A 26,142-nucleotide genomic window follows, 5' to 3' on the forward strand; every position below is an offset into this window, starting at 1 on the left:
CGAACGCACAAAAGAGCAGTTTCAAAGATGCATTTCTTCTGTGTTTTAGACACAGTCTTACTAGTAATTCTCATATGCCTGAATTTGGCTGGAATATCTGTTTTTAGATTCTCCAGAGAAAAAATTTCTGAACTACTGCATATACAGATCACTGTAACTCTGTAAGGTGAATGAACACATGAACAGTCATTCTGCCAGATACCTCCGTTTCAGTTTTAGAGTGAGCTATTTTCCTTCACAGCATATACTCCCATTCACTCTGAAATGTCTAAACGAAGCTCCTAGAAGAAACGTGTTTCTATGTCACTGAATCTAAAGATATATGCAGCACCCTAAGGTGAATGAAAACACAACAGAACAATTTGAAAGATACGTTTCTTCTGTGTTGCAGACACAGTGCTACTGCTAATTCTCATATGACTGCATTTGGCTGGAAATATCTGTTTTTAGATTCTCCAAAGAAAGGGATTCTGAACTGTTTCATACACACATTAGTGTAACTCTGTAATGTGAATGCACACTTTGACAACAATTCTGCTACATAGCTCTGTTTTTGTTTTAGAGCTAGATATTTCTCATTGCAGCATGTACTCCCATTTGCTCTGAAATTCCCAAGCACAGCTCCTAGAAGAAACGTATTTCTAACTTGCGTAATCTAAATATAGGTAAAACTCTCTAAGGTGAACAAACACACAGAAGAGCAGTTTGAAAGAGAAGCTTCTTCTGTGTTATAGACGCAGACTTACTGCTAATTAGGCTGAAAATATTTGTTTTTAGATTCTCCAAAAACTTTAAAAAAGTGTTTCTGAACTGCAGCACACATACATCAGTGTAACTCTGTAAGGTGAATGCACACATTGACAACCATTCTGCTAGATAGCTCCGTTTTTGTTTTAGAGCCAGATTTTTCTCATTACAGCATATACTCCCAATCACTCTGGAATGTCCAAACGCAGCTCCTAGAAGAAAGGTGTTTCTATCTCGATAAATCTAAAGATAGATGCAACTCCTTAAGGTGAAGAAACACACAGCAGGGCAGTTTAAAAGAAACATTTCTGCTGTGTTTTAGACGCAGTCTTACTGCTAATTTTCATATGCCTGGATTTGGCTGGAAATATCTGTTTTAGAATCTCCAAAGAAAGTGTTTCTGAAATGCTGCATACACATGTCACTGTAACAATGTAAGGTGAATGCACACGTTGAGAACCATTCTGCTAGATACCCCCATTCTTGTTTTAGAGCTAGGTATTTCCCATTACAACCTATACTCACATTCACTCTGGAATGTCCAAACACAACTCCTAGAAGAAACGTGTTTGTAACTCGCTGAATCTGAAGACAGATGCAACTCCCTAAGGTGAAAGAATACACACCAAAGCAGTTTGAAAGATATGTTTCTTCTGTGTTTGAGACGCAGTCTTACTGCAAATTCTTAAAGGCCTGGATTTGACTGGAAATATCTGTTTTTAAATTCTCCAAATAAAAGGTCTCTGAAATGCAGCATACACACATCAGTGTAACTCTGTAAGGTGAATTAATGCATTGACAACCACTCTGCTAAATAGCTCCGTTTTTGTTTTAGAGCCAGATATTTCTCATTAGAGCATATACTTCCATTCACTCGGGAATGTACAAACGCAGCAACTGTAGAAGAAACGTGTCTATAACTCACTGAATCTCAGGATAGCTGCAAATTTCTAAGGTGAACTAACACACAGCAGAGCAGTTTGAGAGATACGTTTCTTCTGTGTTTTAGACGCAATCTTACCGCTAATTTTCATATGCCTGGATTTGGCTGGAAATATCTGTTTTTAGATTCTCCAAAGAAGGTTTTCTGAATAGCTGCAAATACACATCAATGAAACTATGTAAGGTGAATACACACATTGACAACCATTCTAGTAGATAGCTCCATTTTTGTTTTAGAGCCAGATATTTTTATTTCTAAAAATAGAAATTCCATTTGACCCAGCAATCCCATTACTGGGTATATATCCAAAGGATTATAAATTATTCTACTATAAGGACACATGCTCACGAATGTTCATTGCAGCACTGTTTACAATAGCAAAGACCTGAAACCAACCCAAATGCCCGTCAATGATAGACTGGACAGGGAAAATGTGGTACATATACACCATGGAATATTATGCAGCCATCAAAAACGATGAGTTCATGTCCTTTGTAGGGACATGGATGAGCCTGGAAACCGTCATTCTCAGCAAACTGACACAAGAGCAGAAAATCAAACACCGCATGTTCTCACTCATAGGTGGGTGTTGAACAATGAGAACACATGGACACGGGAAGGGGAACTCTACACACTGGGGCCTGTTGGGGGGAAATGGGGAAGGGATGGGGGATGGGGAGGTGGGAAGAGATACCATGGGGAGAAGTGACAGATATAGGTGAGGGGAAGGAAGGCAGCAAATCACACTGCAATATGTGTACATATGCAACAATCTTGGATGTTTTTCCCATGTACCCCAAAACCTAAAATGTAATTAAAAAATAGTAATTATTAAAAAAAAGAAAAAGAAAAATATGTTTCTTCTGTTTTTTAGACACAGACTTACCGCTAATTCTCATATGGCCGGATTTGGCTGGAAATATCTGTTTTCACATTCTCCAAAGTAATGATTTCTGAACTCCTGCATACACACATCAGTGTAATTCTCTAGGTGAATGCACACATTGACAACCATTCTCCTAGATAGCTCAGTTTTTGTTTTAGAACCAAATATTTCTCATTACAGCATATGCTCCAATTCATTCTGGAATACCCAAATACAGCTTCTAGAAGAAACCTGTTTCTAACTCACTGAATCTAAAGATAGATGCAACTCACTAAGGTGAATGAACACACAGCAGAGCAGGTTGAATGACACATTGCTTCTGTGTTTTAAACACCGTCTTACTGCTAATTCTCATATACCTGGATTTGGCTGGAAATACCTGTTTTTACATTCTCCAGCAAAAGGGTTTCTGAACTGCAGCATACACATATCAGTGTAATTCTGAAAGTTTGATAAAGTTTCTGCCAGATATCTCTGTTTTTGTTTTAGAGCCAGATATTTCTCACTACAGCATATATTCCTGTTTACTCTGGAATGTACAAATTCAGCTCCTAGAAGAAAAATGTTTCTAACTCACTCAATCTAAAGACAGATGCAACTACCTAAGGTGAACGAACACACAGAAGAGCTGTTTTAAAGATAAGTTTCTTCTGTGTTTTAGACGCAGTATTACAGCTAATTCTCATATGCCTGGATTTGGCTGGAAATATCAGTTTTTAGATTTTCCAAAGAAAGAGTTTCTTAACTGCTACAAACACACATCAGTGTAACTCTATAAGGTGAATGCACACATTGACAAACATTCTGCTACATAGATCCATTTGTGTTTTAGAGCCAGATATTTCTCATTACAGCATATACTCCCATTCACTCTGGAATGTCCAAACGCAGCTCCTAGAAGACATGTGTTTCTAACTCTTTGAATCTAAAGATAGATGCAACTCCCTAAGGTGAATGGACACACAGCAGAGTGGCTTGAACGACACATTTCTTCTGTGTCTTAGACAAAGTTTTGCCTCTAATTCTCGTATGCCTCAATTTTGCTGGAAATATCTGTTTTTAGATTCTTCATAGAAAGGGTTTCTGAAATGCCCCATGCACACGTCAGTGTAACTCTGCAAAATAAATGCACACATTGACATTCTGATAGATAGTTCCGTTTCAGTTTTAGAGTCAGACATTTCCCATTACAGCATACACTCCCACTCACTCTGGAATGTCCAAACGTAGCTCCTAGGAGAAATGTGTAACTCACTGAATCTACTGACAGATGCAACTCCCCAAGGTGAAAGTACACACAGGAGCGCAGCTTGAAAGATACGTGTCTTCTGTGTTTTACACACAGCCTTACAGCTAATTTTCATATTCCTGGAATTGGCTGAAAATATCCGTATTTAGATTTCCCAAATAAAAGGTTTCTGAACTGCTGCATAAACACCTCAGCATAACTCTGTAAAGTGACTGCACACATTTACAACCATTCTGCTAGATAGCTCCATTTTTGTTTTAGTACCATATATCTCTAATTTCAAAATGTACCCCCATTCACTCTGGAATGTCCAAATGCAGCTCCTAGAAGAAATGTGTTTCTAACTCGAAGAATTTAAAGATAGGTGCAACTCCCTAAGGTTAACGAAATCACAGCAGAGTAGTCTGAAAGATACGTTTCTTCTGTGTTTTAGATGCAGTCTTAACGCTAATTCTCATATGCCTGGATTTGGCTGGAAATATATCTTTTTATATTCTGTAAAGAAAGGCTTTCTGAACTGCTGCTTACACACATCAGTGTAACTCTGTAAGGAGAAGGCACACATTGACAACCATTCTGCTAGATAGCTCCGTTTTTGTTTTAGAGCCAGATACTCCTCATTACAACATATACTCCCCTTCACTAAGGAATGTCCAAACGCAGCTCCTTGAAGAAATGTGCTTTTTACTTGCTGAATCTAAAGATACATGCCACTCCATAAGGTGAACGAACATGCAGCAGAGCCGTTTGAATGATACGTTACTTCTGTGTTTTAGATGCAGTCTTACTGCTAATTATCATATGCCTGGATTTGGCTGGAAATATCTGTTTTTAGATACTTTAAAGAAAGTGTTTCTGAACTGCTGCATAGACACGTCAGTGTAACTGTGTAAGGTGAATGCACACATTGACAAGTATTCTGCTAGATAGTTCCATATTTATTTTAAAGCCAGAAAATTCTCATTACAACATATACTTCGATTCACTCTGGAATTTCCAAATGCAGCTCCTAGAAGAAAAGTGTTTCTAACTCGTTGAATCAAAAGATACCTGTAAATCTCTAATGTAAGCAAACACACAGCAGAGCAGTTTAAAAAATAAGTTTCTTCTGTGTTTTAGACACAGTCTTACCGATAATTCTCATATGTCAGGGTTTGGCTGGAAATACCTGTTTTAGATTCTCCAAAGTAAAGGTTTCTGAACTGCTGCATACTCATATCAGTGTTTTCTGTAAGCTGAATACACACATTGATAACGATTCTACTAGATAGCTCAGTTTTTGTTTTAGAGCCAAATATTTCACGTTACAGCATATACCCCCACTCACTCTGGAGTGTCCAAACGCAGCTCCAAGAAGAAATGTGTTTCTAACTAACTAAAACTAAAGATAGCTGCAACTCCTTAAGGTGATTGAACACACAGCAAAGCAGTTTGAAACATACATTTCTTCTGTATTAAAGATGCAGTCTAACCACTAATTCTCATATGTCTGGATTTGGCTGGAAATACCTGTTTTTAGATTCTGCAAAAAAGGGTTTCTAAACTGATGCATGCACACATCAGTGAAACTCTGTAACGTGAATGAAGACATTGACAACCATTCCGTTAGATAGCCCTGTTTTAATTTTAGAGCCAGATATTTTCCATTAGAGCATATAATCCCATTTACTCTGGAATGTTCAAACGCAGCTCCAGGAAGAAACGGGTTACTATCTCGCTGAATCTAAAAATAGATGCAACTCCCTAAGGTGAACAAACACACAGCAGAGCAGTTTGAAAGATACATTTCTTCTGTGTTTTAGACTCAGTCTTATCACTAATTCTCATATGACTGAATTTGGCTGGAAATATCTGTTTATATATTCTCCAGAGAAAGAGTTTCTGAACTGCTGCATACCTACATCACTGTAACTCTCTTAGGTGAATGCATACATTGACAGCCATTCTGCTAGTTACCTCTGTTTCTGTATTAGAGCTAGATATTTCTCATTACAGCATATACTCCCATTCAGTCTGGAATGTCCAAACCCAGCTCCTAGAAGAAACGTCTTTCTAACTCGCTGAATCTAAATGTAGATGCAACTCCCTAAGGTGAATGGACACACAGCAGAGCAGCTTGAAAGACATGTTTCTTTTGTGTTTTAGAAACAGTCTTATCAATAATTCTCATATGCCTGGATTAGGCTGGAAATATTTGTTTTTAGATTCTTCCAAGAAAGGGTTTCTGAACTGCTGCATACACACATCAGTGTAATTCTGTAAGGTGAATGCACACATTGACAACCATTCTGCTAGATAGGTCTGTTTTGGTTTGGGAGCAAGATATTTCTTATTACAGCATGTACTCCCATTCATTCTTGAATTTCCAAACGCCAATTCCTAGAAGAAATGTGTTTCTATCTTGCTGAATCAAAATGTAGATTAAAATCTCCAAGGTGAAAGAACACACAGCACAGCTGTTCGAAAGTAAGGTTTCTCCTGTTTTAGACACAGTGTTAATGTTAATTTTCATATGCCTGGATTTGGCTGGAAGTTTTTGTTTTTGGATTCTCCAAAGAAATGGTTTCTGAACTGCTGCATACACCCACCAGTATATCTCTGTAAGGTGAATGCACATATTGATAACCATACTTCTAGATAGCTGTTTTTGCTTTAGAACCTCATATTTTTCATTACAACATACACTCCCATTCACTCTGGAATGTCCAAACACAGCATATAGAAGAAAGGTTTTCCTAACTCGCTGAATCTAAAGATAAATGCAGCTTTCTAAGGTGAACAAATACACAATAGAGCAGTTTGAAAGATACGTTTCTTCTGTGTTTTAGACACAGTCTTATGCTTATTCTCAGATGCCAGGATTCGGCTGGAAATATCTGGTTTTGGATTCTCCAAAGAAAGGGTTTCTGAACTGCTGCATACACACATCACTATAACTCTGTAATACAGCGAGTAAAACACAGAAGAAACATATCTTTCAAACTTCTCTGCTGTGCATTCGTTCTCCTTAGAGAGTTGCATCTATGTTTAGATTCAGCAAGTTAGAAACATGTTTCTTCTACGAGGTGCACTTGGACATTTCAGAGTGAATGGGAGTATATGCTGTAATGTGAAATATCAGGTTCTAAAACAAAAACTGAGCTATATAGCAGAATGGTTGTCAATATGTGCATTCACCTTACAGAGTTACACTGAGGTGTATATGTAGAAGTTCAGAAAATCTTCTATTTTTGGAGAATCTAACAGATATTTCCAGCCAAATCCAGGCATATGATAATTAGCGGTAGGACTGCATCTAAAACATAGAAGAAACATCTTTCAAACTGCTCTGCTGTGCGTTTATTCACCTTAGGGAGTTGCATCTATCTTTATATTCTGTGAATTAGAAACACATTTCTTCTAGAAGCTACGTTTGGACATTCCAGAGTGATTGGGATTATATGCTGTAATGGTAAATATTAAGCTCTAAAACTAAAAGGGAGCTATCTAGCTGAATGGTTGGCAATGTGTGCATTCATTTTACAGAGTTACACTGATGTGTGCATGCAGCAGTTTAGAAACCCTTTCATTTGGTAATGTAAAAACAGATATTTTCAGCGAAACCTTAACATATGAGAATTAGTGGTAAGACTGCATCTGAAACAAAGAAGAAACATATCTTTCAAACTGCTCTGCTGTGTGTTCATTCATCTTGGGGAGTTTCATCTATCTTTAGATTCAGTGAGTTAGAAACACGTTTCTTCTAGGAGCTGCATTTGTACATTCCAGAGTGAATGGGAGTATATGTTGCAATCAGAAATATCTGGCTCTAAACAAAAACCTAGCTATTTAGCAGAATGGCTGTCAATGTGTGCATTTACCTTACAGAGTTACACTAATTTTGTATATGAAACAGTTCAGAACCCCTTTCTTTAAAGGATCTAAAGATAGATATTTCCAGCCAAATACAGGAATATGAGAATTAGCAGTTAGACTGCCTGTAACAAAGAAAAGAAACGTATCTTTCAAACTGCTCTGTGTTGTGTTACTTCACCTTAGGGTGCTGCATCTATCATTACATTCAGAGACTTAGAAACACGTTTCTTCTGGGAGCTGCGTTTGGACCTTTCAGAGTGAATGAGAGTATATGCTGTAGTGAAAAACTTCTGGCTCTAAAACAAAAATGGAGCTATTTAGCTGAACGGTTGTCAATGTGTGCATTCATCTTAGAAAGTTACACTGAGGTGTATATGTAGCAGTTGAGAAACCCTTTCCTTGGATAATCTAAATAGAGATGTTTCCAGCCATACACTGGCACATGAGATTTGGCAATAAGACTGCATCTAAAACACCGAACAAACGTATCTTTCAAACTGTTCTGCTGTGTGTTTCTTCACCTTAGGGAGTTTCATCTATCTTTAGATTCAGTGAGTTAGAAATACGTTTCTTCTGGGATCTGCATTTCGACATTCCAGAGAGAATGGGAGTATATGCTGTAATGACAAATATCTGGCTCTAAAACAAACACGTAGCTATCTAGCAGAATTGTTGTCAATTTGTACCTTCACCATACAAGGTTACACTGATGTGTGTATGCAACAGATCAGAAACACTTTCTTTGGAAAATCCAAAAACAGAGATTTTCAGCCACATCCAGGTATAGGAGAATTAGCAGTAAGTCTGCATCTAAAACAGAGAAAAATGAAACTTTCAAACTGCTCTGCTGTGTGTTCCTTCACCTTAGAGAGTTGCATCTATTTTTAGATTCAGCCAGTTGGAAACAGAATTCTTCCAGGAGCTGCGTTTGGACATTCCAGAGTGAAAGTAATGTAATGCTGTAATTAGAAATATCTGGATCTAAAACAAAAACGGAGCTATCTATCAGAATGGTTGCCAATGTGTGCATTCACTTTACAGAGTTACACTGTTGTTTGTATGTCACAGTTGAGAAACCCTTTCTTTGGAGAATTTAAAAACAGATTATTTCCAGCTAAACCGATTTGTATGAGAGTCAGACTGCATATAAAACACAAAATAAACATATCTTTCAAACTGCTCTGTTGTGTGTTTGTTCACCTTAGAAAGCTGCATCTATCTTTAGATTCAGCGAGTTAGACACACATTTCTTCTAGAAGCTGTGTTTGGACATTCCAGAGTGAATGACGGTATATGCTGTAATGAGAAATATCTAGCTCTAAAAGAAAAATGGAGCTATCTGGCAGAATCGTTGTCAACGTGTGCATTCACCTTATGGAGTTCCACTGATGTGTGTATGCAGCAGTTCAGAATCCCTTTATTTGCAGAATCTGAAATCACATATTTCCAGCCAAATCCAGGCATACCAGAATTAGCGGTAAGACTGCATCTAAAACAAGGAAGAAACATATCTTTCAAACTTCTCTGCTGTGTGTTCGTTCATCTTAGTGAGTTGCATATATCTTTCAATTGAGCATGTTAGAAACATGTTTCTTCTTGGAGCTGTGTGGACATTCTAGAGTGAATGGGAGCATATGCTGTAATGGGAAATATCTGGCTGTAAACAAAAACTGAGCTATCAGCAGAATGATTGTAAATGTATGCATTCACCTTACAGAGTTACACTGATGAGTGTGTGTAGCAGTTAGGAAACTCTTTCTTTGGAAAATCTAAAAAGAGATATTTCCAGCCAAATCTCGGTGTATGAGAGTTAGCAGTAAGACTATGTCTGAAATACAAAAGAAACGTATCTTTCAAACTGCTCTGTGTGTGTTCACTCACCTTAGGAAGTTACGTCTAGCTTTACATGCAGTGACTTTGAAACACGTTTCTTCTAGAAACATTAGAGTGAATTGGAGTGTATGCTGTAATAAGAAATATCTGCTTCTGAAACAAAAACGGAACTATGTAGCAGAATAGTTATCAATTTGTGCGTTTAGCTTACAGAGTTACACTCATGTGTGTATGCCGCAGTTCAGAAACCATTTCTCTGAAGAATGTAAAAACAGATATTTCCAGCCAAACCCAGGCATTAGAGATTTAGCGGTAAGATGATGTCTAAAACACAGAAGAATGGTATCCTTCAAACTGCTCTGCTGTGTGTTTGTTCACCTTATTGAGTTGCATATATCTTTAGATTCAGTGGGTTTGAAACACATTCCTTTTAGGAGCTGTGTTTGGACATTCCTGAGTGAATGTTGTAATGGAAAATATCAGACTCTAAACTAAAATGAAGCTATCTGGTAGAATGGTTGTCAATGTTTGCATTCACCTTACAGAGTTACATTGATATGTATATGCAGCAGTTCAGAAACCCTTTACTGGGAGAACCTGAAAACGGATATTTCCAGCCAAATCCAGGCATATGAGAATTAGTGGTAAGACTGCGTCTAAAACAAAGAAGAAAAGTATCTTTCAAACTGCTCTGCTGTGCGTTTGTTCACATTTGGGAGTTGCATCTATCTTTAAATACAGCGAGTTAGAAACACATTTCTTCTAGGAGCTGCATTTGGACAGTCCAGAGTGAATGGGAGTATTTGCTGTAGTGGAAAATATCTGGCTCTAAAACTAAAATGGAGCTATCTAGCAGAATAGTTGTCAGTGTGTGCATTCATTTTACAGAGTTACACTGATGTCTGTATGCAACCCTTCAGAAACCCTTTCTTTGGATAATCTAAAAACAGATATTTATAGCCAAATACAGGCATATGAGAGTTCGCAGTTAAACTGCATCTAAAACAGGCAAGGAACATATCTTTCAGACGGCTCTGCTCTGTGCTTGTTCACCTTAGGGAGTTGCATCTATTTTCTGATTCTGGTCGTTATAAACACGTTTCTTCTAGGAGCTGCGTTTGAACATTCAAGGGTGAATGGAAGTTTAGGTTCTAATGGGAAATATTTCTCTCTAAAATTAAAACGGAGCATATAGCAGAATGGTTGTCAATGTGCGCATTTACTTTACAGAGTTAGAATCATGTGTGCATTCAGCAGTTCAGCAAACCTTTTTTTGAAGAATCTAAAAACACATATTTCCAGCCAAGTCCAAAAAAATGAAAATTAGCAGTAAGACTGTGTCTAAAACACAAAAGAAACTCATCTTTCAAACTGCTCTGCTGTGTGTTCGTTAGCATATGGAGTTGCATGTATCTTTAGATTCAGTGAGTTAGAAACACGTTTCTTCTAGGATCTGCATTTGGACATTCCAGAGTGAATGGAAGTATATTCTGTAACGGGAAATATCTGACTCTAAAACTAAAACGGATCTACCTAGCAGAATGCTTCTCAATGTGTGCATTAAACTTGCAGAGTTACACTGATGTGTGCATGCAGCAGTTCAGAAACTCTTTCGTTAGAGAAGGTAAAAACAGGTATTTCCAGCCACAACCCGGCATATGAGAATTTGCAGTAAGAATGTGTCTAAAACACACAAGAAAAGCATCTTTCAAGTTGCTCTGTTGTGTGTTCTTTCACTTTAGGGAAATACATCTATATTTAGATTCAGTGAATTAGAAAAGCTTTTCTTCTAGTAGCTGCATTTGGACATTCCAGAGTGAATGGGAGTATAGGCTGTAATGAGAAATATTTGGCTCTAAAACAAAAATGATGTTATCTAGCAGAATAGTTGTCAATGTGTGCATTCACCTTACAGAGTTACACTGATATGTGTATGCAGCCATTCAGAAATATTTTATTTAAAGGATCAAAAACAGATATTTTCAGCCAAATCCAGGCATATGAGAATTAGCAGTAAGACTGTGTCTAAAACACAGAATAAACATATCTTTCAAACTGCTCTGCTGTGTGTTCGTTCACCTTAAGGAGTTGCATCTACTTTTAAATTCAGCGAGTTAGAAACACGTTGAAACATGTCTGAATTCTTGAAACATAAAATGTCTGAATTCTAGAATCATAGAATTTGTGAATTGTAGTATCCTATAATTTATAAATTCTAGAATCCTAACAAGATCTGAATTCTAGAATTTTAGAATGTATGGATTCTAGAATCTTAAATATGTCTAAATTCTAGAATCCTAGAATGTATGAATTCTAGAATTTTAAAAAGGTCTGAATTCTACAAAACTAGAAAGAATGAATTCTATAATGTTAAGAAGGTGTATTTTCTAGAATTCTAGAATGTATGAATTAAAAATTCTAGAACGTATGAATTCCAGAATGCTAAAATGTATGAATTCTAGAATCCTAAATAGGTCTGAATTTTATAACCTTCGAATGTATGAATTCTAGAATCATAAAATGTCTGAATTCTAGAATCTAAGAACGTCAAAATCTAGAATTCTGGAATCATGTCTGAATTCTAAAATTTTAGAATGTCTGAATTTTAGAATCATAGAGGGTATGAGTTCTAAAATCTTAAACAGGTCTGAGTTCTATGATTTTAGAGTATATGAACTCTAGAATCATAGAATGTCAGATTTATAGAACCTTAGAATGTATGAATTGTAGAATCCTGAAAAGGTTTGCATTCTAGAATTTTAAAATGTATGAATTCTAGAATCCTAAAATGCATGAATTCTAGAATCCCAGAATGTATGAATTCTGGAATCCTAAAAAAGTCAGAATTATACAATCTTAGAAAGAATGGATTCTAGAATCCTAAAAAAGTTTGAATTCTAGAATTCTAAAATGTATGAATTTTAGTATCCCAGAATATATGAGTTCTAGAATCCTAAAAAAAGTGTGAATTCTAGAATCCTGGAAGAAAGAATTCTAGAATTCTAAAATGTATGAATTCTAGATTCCTAGAATGTATGAATTCTAGAAATTTAAATAGGCCTGAATTCTAGAATCATTGAATGTATGAATTCTAGAATCATAAAATGTCTGAATTCTAGAATTTATAATGTATAAATTCTAGAATAAAAAAATGAATTCTAGAATCTCAGGATTCCTAAATTGTAGAATTGTAGAATCATAAAATGTCTGAATTCTAGAATCTTAAAATGTGTGATTTCTAGAATTGTAGAAAGTTAAAATTTTAGAATCCAACAATGTCTGAATTGAGAATTTTAGAATGTCTGAATTCTAGGATCAAAGAGTGTATGAATTCTGGGATCTTCAACAGGTCTGAATTCTACAATTTTAGAATGTCTGAATTCTAGAATCCTAGAATGTCTGAATTATAGAATGTTAAATATGTCTGTATTCTAGACTCATAAAATGTCTGAATTCTACAATCATAGAATGTGTGAGTTGTGGAATTTTATAATGCATAAATTCTAGAATTTTAAAAAGTTCTGAATTCCAGAATTCTGAAATGTATGAATTCTAGAATCTTGAAAATGTCTAAATAATAAAATCCTAGATTGTATGAATTCTAGAATCCAAAAAAAGCTCTGAATTCTAGAATCCTGGACTGCATCAATTCTAGAATCATAAAATGTCTCAATTATAGAATCCTAAAATATATCAATTGTAGAATCATAAAATGTTTGAATTCTAGGATGTGAGGTGTCCAAATTCTAGAAATGTAGAATAAAATGTCTGAATTCTAGAATCTTAGATGTGAGTTCTAGAATTGTAGAATGTTAGAACTCTAGATTCTAATGTCTGAAATCTAGAATTTTAGAATATGTGAATTCTAGAATCATAAAATGTGTGAATTCTAGAACCTTAGACAAGTCTGAATTCTACAATTATAGAATGTATGAACTCTATAATCATAGAATCTCTGAATTCTCACATGTTATAAAGTATAAAATTTAGAATTGTAAAAAGTTTGAATTCTAGAATTTAGGAATTCTAGAATCTTAAATTCTAGAATTTATGAATCTTAATTTCTAGAATTTATGAATTCTAGAATGTATGAATTCTAGAATCTTAAAGTGTCTGAATGCTAGCATCATATAATGTCTGCATTCTAAAACCCTAAAATATATGAATTCTAGAATCTTAAAATGGTCTAAATCCTAGAATTTTATAATGCATCAATTCTAGAATCATAAAATGTCTCAATTCTAGAATCTGAAAATATATAAATGGTAGAATCATAAAATGATTGAATTCTACAATCTGAGGATGTCCAAATTCTAGAATTGTAGAATAATAAAATGTCTGAATTCTAGAATTTTAGATGTGAGTTCTAGTATTGAAGAAAGAATTCTAGAATCCAATGATGTCTGAATTCTAGAATTTCAGAATATCTGAATTCTAGAATCATACAATCTATGAATTCTAGAATCTTAAACAGGTCTGAATGCTACAGTTTTAGAACTTATGAATCCTAGAATAACAGAATGACTGAATTCTCACATGTTAGATTGTATAAATTTTAGAATCCTAGAAAGGTCTGAATTCTAGAATGCTAGAATGTATGAATTCTAGAATTATCAAATGTCTGAATGCTAGAGTCATAGCATGTCTAGATCCATAAAATGTATGAATTCTAGAAGCTTAAAAAGGTTTGAATCCTAGAATCCTAGAATGTATGAATTCTAGAATGATAAAATGTCAGAATTCAAGAATCCTAAAATTTGTGAGTTCTGAAATTGTAGATATTCTGGAATCCAAAGATGTGTGAAATATACAGTTTTAGAATTTCTAAATTCTAGAATCATAAAATGTCTGAATTCTAGTATATGAGAATATTCAAATTCTAGAATTGTAGAATCATACATTGTCTCAATTTTGTACTCATAAAATGTGTGAATTCTTGAATTGTAGAAAGTCTGAATTCTAGAATCTAAGCATGTCAGAATTCTAGAATTGTAGTATGTCTGAATTTTAGAACCATAAAATGTCTGAATTTTAGAATCCTGGAATGTATGAATACTAGAATCCTAGAGTGCATGCGTTCTAAAATCTTAATTAGGTCTAAATTTTAGAATCTTAGAATGTATTAATTCCAGAATCCTAAAAAAGGTCTGAGTTCTAGAATCCTGGAATGAATGATTTCTAGAATCCAAAAAAAAGGTCTGAATTCTAGAACCCTAGAATTTATAAATTCTAGAATCGTAAAATTTCTGAATTTTAGAATAATAGAATGTTTGAATTCTGGAATTTTAAAATGTATAAATTTTAGATTCTAAAAAAGGTGTCATTCTAGAATCCTAGAATGCATCAATTGTGGAATCATAAAACATCCGAATTCTAGAACATGAAAATATCCAAATTCTAGAATTGTAGAATCATAAAAAGTCTAAATTCTACAATATTAAAATGTGTGAGTTCTAGAATTTTAGAAAGTTTGAACTCCAGAGTCCAAGGATTTCTGAATTCTACAATTGTAGAAAGTCTGAATTGCAGCACCATAAAATATCTGTATTTTAAAATCCTAGAATGTCTGAATTCTAGAATCCTATAATGGGTTTATTCTGAAATCCTATAAGGCATAAATTCTAGAATCCTAAAAATGTCTGAATTCTGGAATCATAAATTGTCTCACTTCTAGAATCCTAAAATGTATGAATTCTAGAATCATAAAATGTTTAAATTCTAGAATCTAAGTTTATCCAAATTCTAGAATTATAGAATTATAAAATATCTGAATTCTAGAATCCTGGAATGTGTGAGTTCCCGAATTGTAGGAAGGTAGTATTCTAGAATCTAATGACGTCTGAATTTTAGAATAATAGAATGTACGAATTCTAGAATCTTAAAGAGGTCTGAATTCTACTATTTAAGAATGTATGAACTCTAGAATCATAGAATGCCTGAACTCTCGACTCTCACAATGTATGAATTCTAGAATCCTAAAAAGATCTGAATTCTAGAATCCTAGAATGAATGAAGTCTAGAATCATAAAGTATCTGAATAGAAGACTCATAGGATGTCTGAAATCTAGAACCCTAAAATACACAAATTCTAGAATCTTAAAAATGTTTGTATCCTAGAACTTTAGAAAGTATGAACTCTAGAATGACAAAATGCCTGAATTCTAGTATCTGGGAATATACAAATTCTAGAATTGTAGAATCATAAATGTCTAAATATTCGAATCCTAAAATGTGCGAATTGTAGGAAGTCTGAATTCTAGAATCCAAGCATGTCAGAATTCTGGAATTGTAGTATGTCTGAACTCTAGAACCATAAAATGTCTGAAATTTAGAATCCTAAAATGAATGAATTCTAGAATCCTAGAATGTATGGATTCTAGAATCTTTAAAAAGTCTCAATTCCAGAATCTTAGAATGTGTGAATTCGAGAATCCTAAAAACGTCTGAATTCCAGAATCTTCGAATGTGTGAATTCTGGAATCATAAAAAGTCTGAATTCTAGAAATCTAAAAAGGTCTGAATTCTAGAATCCCAGAATGTATGGATTCTAGAATCATAAAATGTCTGAATTTTAGAATCATAGAATGTCTGAATTCTAGAATTTTGAAATGTATAAATTTTAGAATCTAAAGAAGGTCTCAATTCTAGAAACCAAGAATGTATCAATTGTTGAATCATAAAATATCTGAATTATAGAACATGAAAATATCCAAAGTCTAGAGTTCTGGAATCATAAAATGTATAAACTCTAGAATACTACAATGTGTGAGTCCTAGAATTTTAGAAAGTTTGAAGTCTAGAGTCCAAGTGTTCTGAATTCTACAATTGTAGAATGTCTGAATTCCAGCAACATAAAATGTCTGTATTTTAGAATCATAGAATGTCTGAATTCTAGAATATTTAATGTATGAATTCTAGAATTTTCATAAGGTTTAAATTCTAGAATCCTAAAATATATGCATTTCTAGAATCATAAAGTGTCTGAATGCCAGAATCACAGAATGTCTTAATTTTAGAATCTTAAAGTGTATGAATTCTAGAATCTTAGAAAGTTCTGAATTCTAGAATGATAGAATGTATGAATTTCTAGGATTCTAAAATGTCTGATATCTAATATCTGAAAAAGCCCAATCTCCAGAATTGCAGAATCATAAAATGTCTGAAATTCATAATCCTAAAATGTGTGAATTCTAGAATTGTAGAAAACCTGAATTCCAGAATGCAAGCATGTCAGAATTCTAGAATTTTAGAATCCTAGAATGGATCAATTGTAGGAACATTAAATATCTCAATTCTAGAATCCTAAAATGTATGAATTTAATAATTGTAAAATGTTTCAATTCTAGAATTTAAGGATGTCACAATTCTAGAATTGTAGAATCATAAAATATCTGTATTCTAGAAACCTAGAATGTATGAATTCTAGAATCATAAAATGTCTGAATTCTAGTATCCTAGGATGTTTAAATTCTAGGTCTGAAGAATCATAAAATGTCTGAATTTTAGAATTTTAAAATGTGTGAATTCTAGAATTGGAGAAAGTCTGGATTCTAGAATCCAAGCATATCTGAATTCTAGAATTGTAGTATGTCTGAATTCTACAACCATAAAATGTCTGAATTCTAGAATCCTAGAAAGTATGAATTTTAGAGTGCATGAATTCTAGAACTTAAACTTGTCTAAATTCCAGGATCTTAGAATGTATGAATTCTAGAATCCTAAAAATGTCTGAATTCTAGAATTCTAGAATGTATAAATTCTAGAACCTTAAAAAGGTCTGAATTCTAGAATCTTAGAATGTATGAATTCTAGAATACTAAAAAGGGCTGAATTCTAGAATCCTAGAATGTATGAATACTAGAATCCTAAAATATATAAATTCTAGAATCTTAGAATATATGCATTCTAGTATCCTAAAAAGGTTTGTATTCTAGAATCCTATAAAGTATGAATTCTGGAATCTTAAAAAGATTTAAATTCCAGAATCTTAGAATGTATGAATTATAGAATCCTAAATTGATCTGAATTATATAATCCTAGAATGTATAATTCTACAATCATAAAAAAGTTTAAATTCTAGATTCTGAGAATATCCAAATTCTAGAATTGTAGAATCATAAAATGTCTGAATTTGAGAATCCTATGATGTTTGAATTCAGGAATCATAAAACAGTATGAATTCTGGAATCCAAGAATGTATGAACCTTAGTTATAAGGTGTATGTATGCAAGAATGATAAAATGTCTGAATTGTCAAATCCAAAACGTATGAAATATAGTATCTTAAAAAGGTCTGAATTCTATAATCCTAGAATTTATGAATTCTAGAATCATAAAATATTTAAATTCTAGATTCTGAGAATGTTGAAATTATAGAAGTGTATAATCATAAAATGTCTGAATTCTAGAATACTAGAATGTTTGTATTCTGGAATCAGAAAATATTATGAATTCTAGAATCCTAGCATTTGTGAACCTTAGAATCATAAGGTGTATGAATGCAAGAATGATAGAATGTCTGAATTTAAGAATCCTAAAATTTATGAATTCTAGGATCAATTTTGTCTGAATTCTAGAATCCAAGAATGTATGAATTCTAGAATCATACAACGTCTGAATTCTTGTGTCTTAGGATGTTTAAATTCTAGAACTGTAGAATCATAAAATATCTGAATTTCAGATTTTAAAATGTGTGAATTATAGAATTGTAGAATTTCTGAACTCTACAATCCAAGCATGTCTACATTACAGAATTGTAGTATGTATGAATTCTAGAAACATAAAATGTCTGAAATCTAGAATCCTAGAATGTATGAGTTCTAAAATTTTAGCGTATATCAATTCCAGAAAATTAAAAAGTCTAAATTCCAGAATTATAGAATGTATGAATTCTAGAATCATAAACTGCCTGAATTCTAGAATCCTAAAATGTATGAATTCTGAATTCTCAGAGGGTCTGAATTCTAGAATTCTAGAATGTATGAATCCTATAATCATAAAATATATTAATTCTAGGATCCTAGATTGTATGCATTCTGGAATCCTAAAAAAGGTCTGAAATTGAGAATAATAGAATGTATGAATTTCTACAATCATAAAATGTCTGATTTCTAGTACCTGATTATGTCCAAATTCTTAAATTGTAGAATCATAAAATGTTTGAATTTTAGAATTATAAAATGTGTGAGAATTTTAGAATGTCTGAATTACACAAACATTAAATCTTTGAATTCTAGAATCCTAGAATGTTTGGATTCTGGAATCATAAAATTGTATAAATTCTAGAATCCTAGAATATATAAACTTTAGAATCATAAGGTGTATGAAGGCAAGAATGATAGAATATCTGAATTGTGGAATCCTAAAATGTATGAATTTTAGAATTTTAAAAAGTCTCAATACTATAATCCTACAATGTTTGAATTCAAGAACTCTAAAATATCTGAATTCTAGAATTCAAACGTTATATGATTCTACAGTTCTAGAGTTTGGACATCCTTAGATACTGGAAATCAGATATTTTATGAATCCAAGCATGTCTGAATCATAGAATTGTAATATGTCTGAATACTAGAAGCATGAAAAGTATGAGTTGTAGAATCCTAGAATGTATGAAATCTAGAATTTTAGAGTGTATGTATTCTAGAATCTTACAAAGGTCTAAATTCCTGCATCTTAGAATGTAAGCATTCTAGAATCCTCAAAATGTCTCAATTCTAGAATCCTAGAATGTATGAATTCTAGAATCATAACAATGAATTCCAGAATCCTAGAATATATGCATTTTAGAATCCTATAAAAGGTCTGAATTCGAGAGTCCTAGAATGTATGATTTTCTAGAATCATAAAAGATCTGATTTCTAGTATCTGATGATGTCCACATTCTAGAATTGTAGAATCCTAAAATGGTTGAATTTTAGAATCCTAAAATGTGTGAATTCTAGAATTGTAAAAAGTCTGAATTCTAGAATCCAACCAAGTCTGAATTCTAGAATCCAACAATGTCTGAATTATAGAATTATTAAATGTCTGAATTCTAGAATCCTAGAATGTTTGAATTCTGGAATCATAAAATAGTATGAATTCTAGAATCATAGAATGCATGAACTTTAGAATCATAAGGTCTAAAAATACAAGTATGATATAACGTCTGAAATGTAGAATTGAAAATGTATGATTTCTAGAATTTTACAAAGGTCTGAATTATATAATCCTATAATGTATGAATTCTAGATCATAAAATATTTAAAATGTAGAATCTGTGCATGTCCAAATTCTAGAATTGTAGTCAAAAAAGTCTGAATTCTAGAATCCTAAAATGTCTGAATTCTAGTATCTTAGGATGTTTAAATTCTAGAATTTTAGAATCATAAAATGTCTGAATTTTAGAATTTTATAATGTGTGAATTCTAGAATTGTGGAAATTCTGAATTCTAGAATTCAAGCATGTCGGAATTCCAGAATTGTAGCATGTCTGAATTCTGGAACTATAAAATGTCTGAATACTAGAGTCCTAAAATATTTGAGTTCTATAATTTTAGAGTGTAAGAATTGTGGAATCTTAAAATGCCTGAATTCTAGAATCCTAAAATGTATGAATTCTAGAATTCTCAATTCTACATTAATTCAAGGTCTGAATTCTAGAATTCTAGAATGTACGAATCATAGAAACCTAAAATATATGAATTCTAGGATCCTAGAATATATGCATTCTAGAATCCTAAAAAAGGTCTGAAATCGAGAATCCTAGAATGTATGAATTTCTAGAATCATAAAATATCTGATTTCTAGTATCTGAGGATGTCCAAATTCTAGAATTGTAGAATCATATAATGTTTGAATTTTAGAATCCTAATATGTGTGAATTCTAGAAGTGTAGAAAGCCTGAATTCTGGAATCCCACAATTAATGAATTCTAGAATTTTACAATGTCTGAATTATAGAATCTTATAATGTCTGAATTCTACAATCCTAGAATGTTTGAATTCTGGAATCATATAATAGTATGAATTCTAGAATCTTAGAATGTATGAACTTTAGAATCGTAAGGTGTTTGGATGCAAGGATGGTAGAATGTCTGAATTGAAGAATCCAAAATATATGAATTCTTGAACCTTAAAAAGGTCTGAAATCTATAGTCCTTGAATGTATGAATTCTTTAATCATAAAATGTATACATTCTAGAATCTGAGAATGTCCAAATTCTAGAATTGTACAATGATAAAACGTCTGAATTCAAGAAACCTAATATGTATGAAATCTAGAATCATAGAATATCTGAATTCTAGTATCCTTAGGATGCTTAAATTATGAAATTGTTAAATCTTAAAATGTCTGAATTTTAGAATTTCAAAATGTGTGAATTCTCAAATAGTAGAAAGTATGAATTCTAGAATCCAAGCATGTCTGAATTCCATAATTGTACTGTCTTTATTCTAGAAACATAAAATATCTGAATTCTAAAATCCTAGAATATATGATTTCCGGAATTTTAGAGTGTATGAACTCTAGAACCTTTAAAAGCTCTAAATACCGGAATCCTAGAATGTATGAATTGAAGAATTATAAAAAAAGACTTGAATTCTAGAATCCTAAAATGTATGAATTCTAGAATCCTACATAGGTCTGAATTCCACAATTCTAGAATGTATGAATTCTATATTTCTAAAAAATATGAATTGTAGGATCCTAGAATACATGCATTCTAGAGCCCTTAAAAAGGTCTGGAATCAAGAATCCTAGAAGGTAAGAATGTCTAGAAATATAAAATATCATATTCCTAGTATCTGTGGATGTCCAAATTCTAGAATTGTAGAATCATAAAATGTTTTAATTTTAGAATGGATAAATGTGTGAATTCTAGAATTGTAGAAAGTCTGAATTCTAGAGAAACACAATGAATGAATTCTAGAATTTTAAAGTGTCTGAAATCTAGAATCATAAAATGTCTGAATTCTAGAATCCTAGAATGTTTGAATTCTGGAGTCATAAAATAATATCAATACCATAATCCTGGACTGTATGAACTTTAGATTCATAAGGTGTATGAATGCAAGAATGATAGAATAGCTGAATTGTAGAATCCAAAATGTATGCATTCTAGAATCTTAAAAGGTATGAAGTGTATAACCCTAGAATATATGAATTATAGAATCATAAAAGATTTAAGTACTAAAATCTGAGAATGTCCAAATTCTAGAATTGTAGAATCATAAAATGTCTGAATTCTAGAAATATAGAATGCATAAATTCCAGAATCATAAAATGTCTCAATTCTGGAATCCTAGAATGTTTGAATTCTGGAATCATAAAATAGTATGAATTCTAGAATCATAAATTTTCTCGATCCTATTATCTTAGGATGTTTAAATTCTAGAACTGTAGAATCATAAAATGTCTGAGTTTTAGAATTTTAAAATGTATGAACTTTAGAATTGTAGAAAGTCTGAATTCTAGAATCCAAGCATGTCTGAATTCCAGAATTTTAGTATGTCTGAATTCCAGAACCATAAATTGTCTGAATTCTTGAATCCTAGAATGTATGAATTCTAGAATTTTAGAGGGTATGAATTCTAGAATCTTGAGTCTAAATAGCAAAATCTTAGAATGTAAGTATTCTAGAATCCTAAAAAGGTCTGAATTCTATAATCCTAGAATATATATATTCTAGAATCCTAACATATATGAATTCTAGAATCCTAGAATATATGCATTCTAGAATCCTAAAAAAGGTCTGAATTCGAGAATCTTTGTATGTATGAATTTCTAGAATCAGCAAATATCTGATTTCTAGTATCTCAGGTTGTCAAATTCTAGAATTGTAGAATCATAAAATGTTTGAATTTTAGAGTCCTAAAATGTGTGAATTCTAGAATTTTAGTGAGTCTGAATTCTAGAATCATAAAATGTCTGAATTTTGGAATCATAAAATTGTATGAATTTTAGAATCCTAGAATGTATCAAATTTAGAATCATAAGTTATATCAATGGCAGAATGATAGAATATCTGAATTGTAGAATCCAAAATATATGAATTCTAGAATCTTAATAAGGTTTGAATTCTATAATCCTAGAATACATGAATTCTAGAATCATAAAATGTTTAAATTCTAGAATATGAGAATGTCCAAATTCTAGAATTGTAGAATCATAAAATGTCTGAATTCTAGAATCCTATAATGTTTGATTCTGCAATCATAAAATAGTATGTATGAATACTAGGAGGCTGGAATGTATGAACTTTAGTATCCTAAGGTGTATGCATGCAAGAATCACAGAATGTCTGAATTTTAGAATCCTAAAATGTATGAATTCTAGAATATTAAAAAGGTCTGTATTCTGTATTCCTAGAATATATGAATTATAGAGTCATAAAATCTCTGAGTTCTAGTATGTTAGGATATTTAAATCCTAAAATTGTAGAATCATAAAATGTCTAAATTCTAGAAACCTAGAATATATGAATTCAAGAATCATAAAATGTCTGAATTCTAGTATATTGGAAGGTTTAAATTCTAGAACTGTAGAATCATAAATTGTCTGAATTTAAGAATGTTAAAATGTGTGAATATTAGAATTGCAGAAAATCTGAACTCTGAAATCTAAGTATGTCTTAATTTCAGAATTATACCATCTCTGAATTCTGGAATCCTAGAAAATATGAATTCTAGAATTTTAGAGTGTATGAATTCTAGAATCTTAAAAAGGTCTAAATTTCAGAATATGAGAATGTATAAATTATAGAATCCTAAATAGGTCTGAATTTTATAATCCTAGAATGTATGAATTCTAGAATCATGAAATGTTTAAATTCTGGAATCTGAGAATGTCCAAATTCTAGAATTGTAGATTCATAAAATGTCTGAATTCTAGAATCCTAGAATATTTGAATTCTGGAATTATAAAATGTATGAATTATAGAATCCTAGAATGAATGAACTTTAGAATCATAATGTGTATGACTTCAAGAATGATAGAATGTCTGAATTATAGAATCCAATATGTATAAATTCTAGAATCCTAAATAGGTCGAAATTCTAAAATCCTAGAAAGTATGAATTCTAGAATCATAAAATGCTTAAATTCTAGAATTTGAGAATGTATAAGTACTAGAATTGTAGAATCATAAAATGTCTGAATTCTAGTATCTTAGGCTGTTTCAATTCTAGAACTGTAGAACCATAAAATATCTGTATTTTAGAATTTAAAATGTGTGAATTCTAGAATTGTGTACATGCTGAATTCAAGAATCCAAGCAGGTCAGAATTCCAGAATTGTACTATGTCTTAATTCTAGAACCATAAAATATATGAATTCTTAAATCCTAGAATTTATGAATTGTAGAATTTTAGATTGTATCAGTTCAAGATTCTTAAAAGGTCTAAATTGAAGAATTTTAGAATATATGTATTCTAGAATCCAAAAAAGTCGGAATTCTATAATCCTAGAAAGTATGAATTCTAGAAACCTAAAAAAATATATGAATACTAGAATCCTACAATATATGCATTCTAGAATTTTAAAAGAGGTCTGAATTCGAGAATCTTTGAATGTATGAATTTCTAGATTCATCAAATATCTGCTTTCTAATATCTGAGAGTGTCCAAATTCTAGAATTGTAGAATCATAAAATGTTTGAATTTTAGATTCCTAAAATGTGTGAATTATAGAACTGCAGAAAGTCAGACTTCTAGACTGCCACAATGTCTGAATTCTAGAATGGTAGAATGTCTGAATTCCAGAATCATAAAATGTCTAAATTCTGGAATAATAAAATAGTATGAATTCTAGCAGCCTAGAATGTATGAATTTTAGAATCATAAGGTGTATGAATGCATTGTAGAACCTTTAAAAGGTCTAAATTCCAGAATCATAGAATATATGAATTCCAGAATCTTAAAAATGTCTGAATTTTATAATCCTAGAAGCTATGAATTCTAGAACCATAAAATATCTGAATTCTAGTTTCTTAGGAGGGTTAAATTCTAGAATTGTAGAATCACAAAATGTCTGAATATTAGAATTTTGAAATGTGTGAATTCCAGGATTGTAGAAAATCTGAATTCTAGTATTCCAGCAGGTCTGAATTACAGAATTGTAGTATGTCTGAATTCTAGAACCATAACATATCTGAATTTTTGAATGCTACAATGTATGAATTCTAGAATTTTAAAGTGTATGAATTGCAGAATCTTAAAAAAGATCTAAATTCCAGAATCTGAGAAGGCATGAATTCTAGAATCTAAAAGAGATCTGAATTCTATAATCCCAGAATGTATTAATTCTAAATCATAAAATATTTAAATTTTAGAATCTGAGAATGTTCAAATTCTATAACTGTAGTATCATAAAATGTCTGAATTCTAGAATCCTAAAATGTTTGAATTCTGGAAATATAAAATAGTATGAATTCTAGAATCCTAGAATGTATGAACTTTAGAATCATAAAGTGTATGCATGCAGGAATGATAGGATGTCTGAATTGTAGATCCAAAATGTATGAATTCTATAATCAAAAAGGTCTGAATTCTAGATTCCAAAAATGTATGAATTCAGGAATAATAAAATGTCTGAATTCTAGTATCTTAGGATGTTTAAATTCTAGAATTGTGGAATCATAAAATGTCTGAATTTCAAATTTTAATATGTGTGAATTCTAATATTTTAGAAAATTTGAATTCTAGAATCCAAGCATGTCTAAATTCCAGAATCGCAGTATGTCTGACTTTTAAAACATAAAATGTCTAAATTCTAGAATCCTAGAGTGTATGAGTTCTAGAATTTCTGAGTGTATCAATTCTAGAATCTTAAAAAGGTCTAAATTCAAGAGTGTTAAAATGTATGAATACTAGAAACTTAAAATGCCTGAGTTCTAGAATCTTAAAAAGTATGAATTCTAGAATTCTAAAAAGATGTGAGTTCTAGAATTAGAGAATATATAAATACTAGAAACTTAAAATATGTGAATTCTAGGATCCTGTCATATGTCATATATGCATTCTAGAATCATAAAAACGGTCTGAAATAGAGAATCCTAGAATGTATGAATTTCTAGAATCATAAGATATCTGATTTCTAGTATCTGAGGATGTTTAAATTCTAGATTGGTGGAAAAATAAAATGTTTGAATTTTAGAATCCTATAATGTGTGAATTCTAGAACTGTAGATATTCTGAATTCTAGAATGTCACAATGAATCAATTCCAGAATCTTAAAATGTCTGAATTTTAGCATCATAAAATATCTGAATTCTAGAATCCTATAATGTTTGAATTCTGGAATCATAAAATAGTATGAATTCAAAAATCCTAGAATGTATGAACTTTAGAATCATAAGGTGTATGAATGCAAGAATAAGGGAAGGTCTGAATTTTAGAATCCTAAAATGAATTAATACTAGCATCTTAAAAATGTCGGAATTCTATCATCCTAGAATGTATGAATTCAAGAACAAAAAAATCTGAATTCTAGTAGCTTACAATATTTAAATTCTAGAACTGTAGAATCCTAAAATGTCTGAATTTTACAATCTTGAAATATGTGAATTTTAGGATTGTAGAAAGTCTGAATTCTAGAACCCCAAAATTTCTAAATTATAAAATTTTACCATGTCCAAATTGTAGAATCATTC

Source organism: Saimiri boliviensis, chromosome Y (genome assembly GCF_048565385.1).
Source record: "Saimiri boliviensis isolate mSaiBol1 chromosome Y, mSaiBol1.pri, whole genome shotgun sequence".
Taxonomy (NCBI): domain Eukaryota; kingdom Metazoa; phylum Chordata; class Mammalia; order Primates; family Cebidae; genus Saimiri; species Saimiri boliviensis.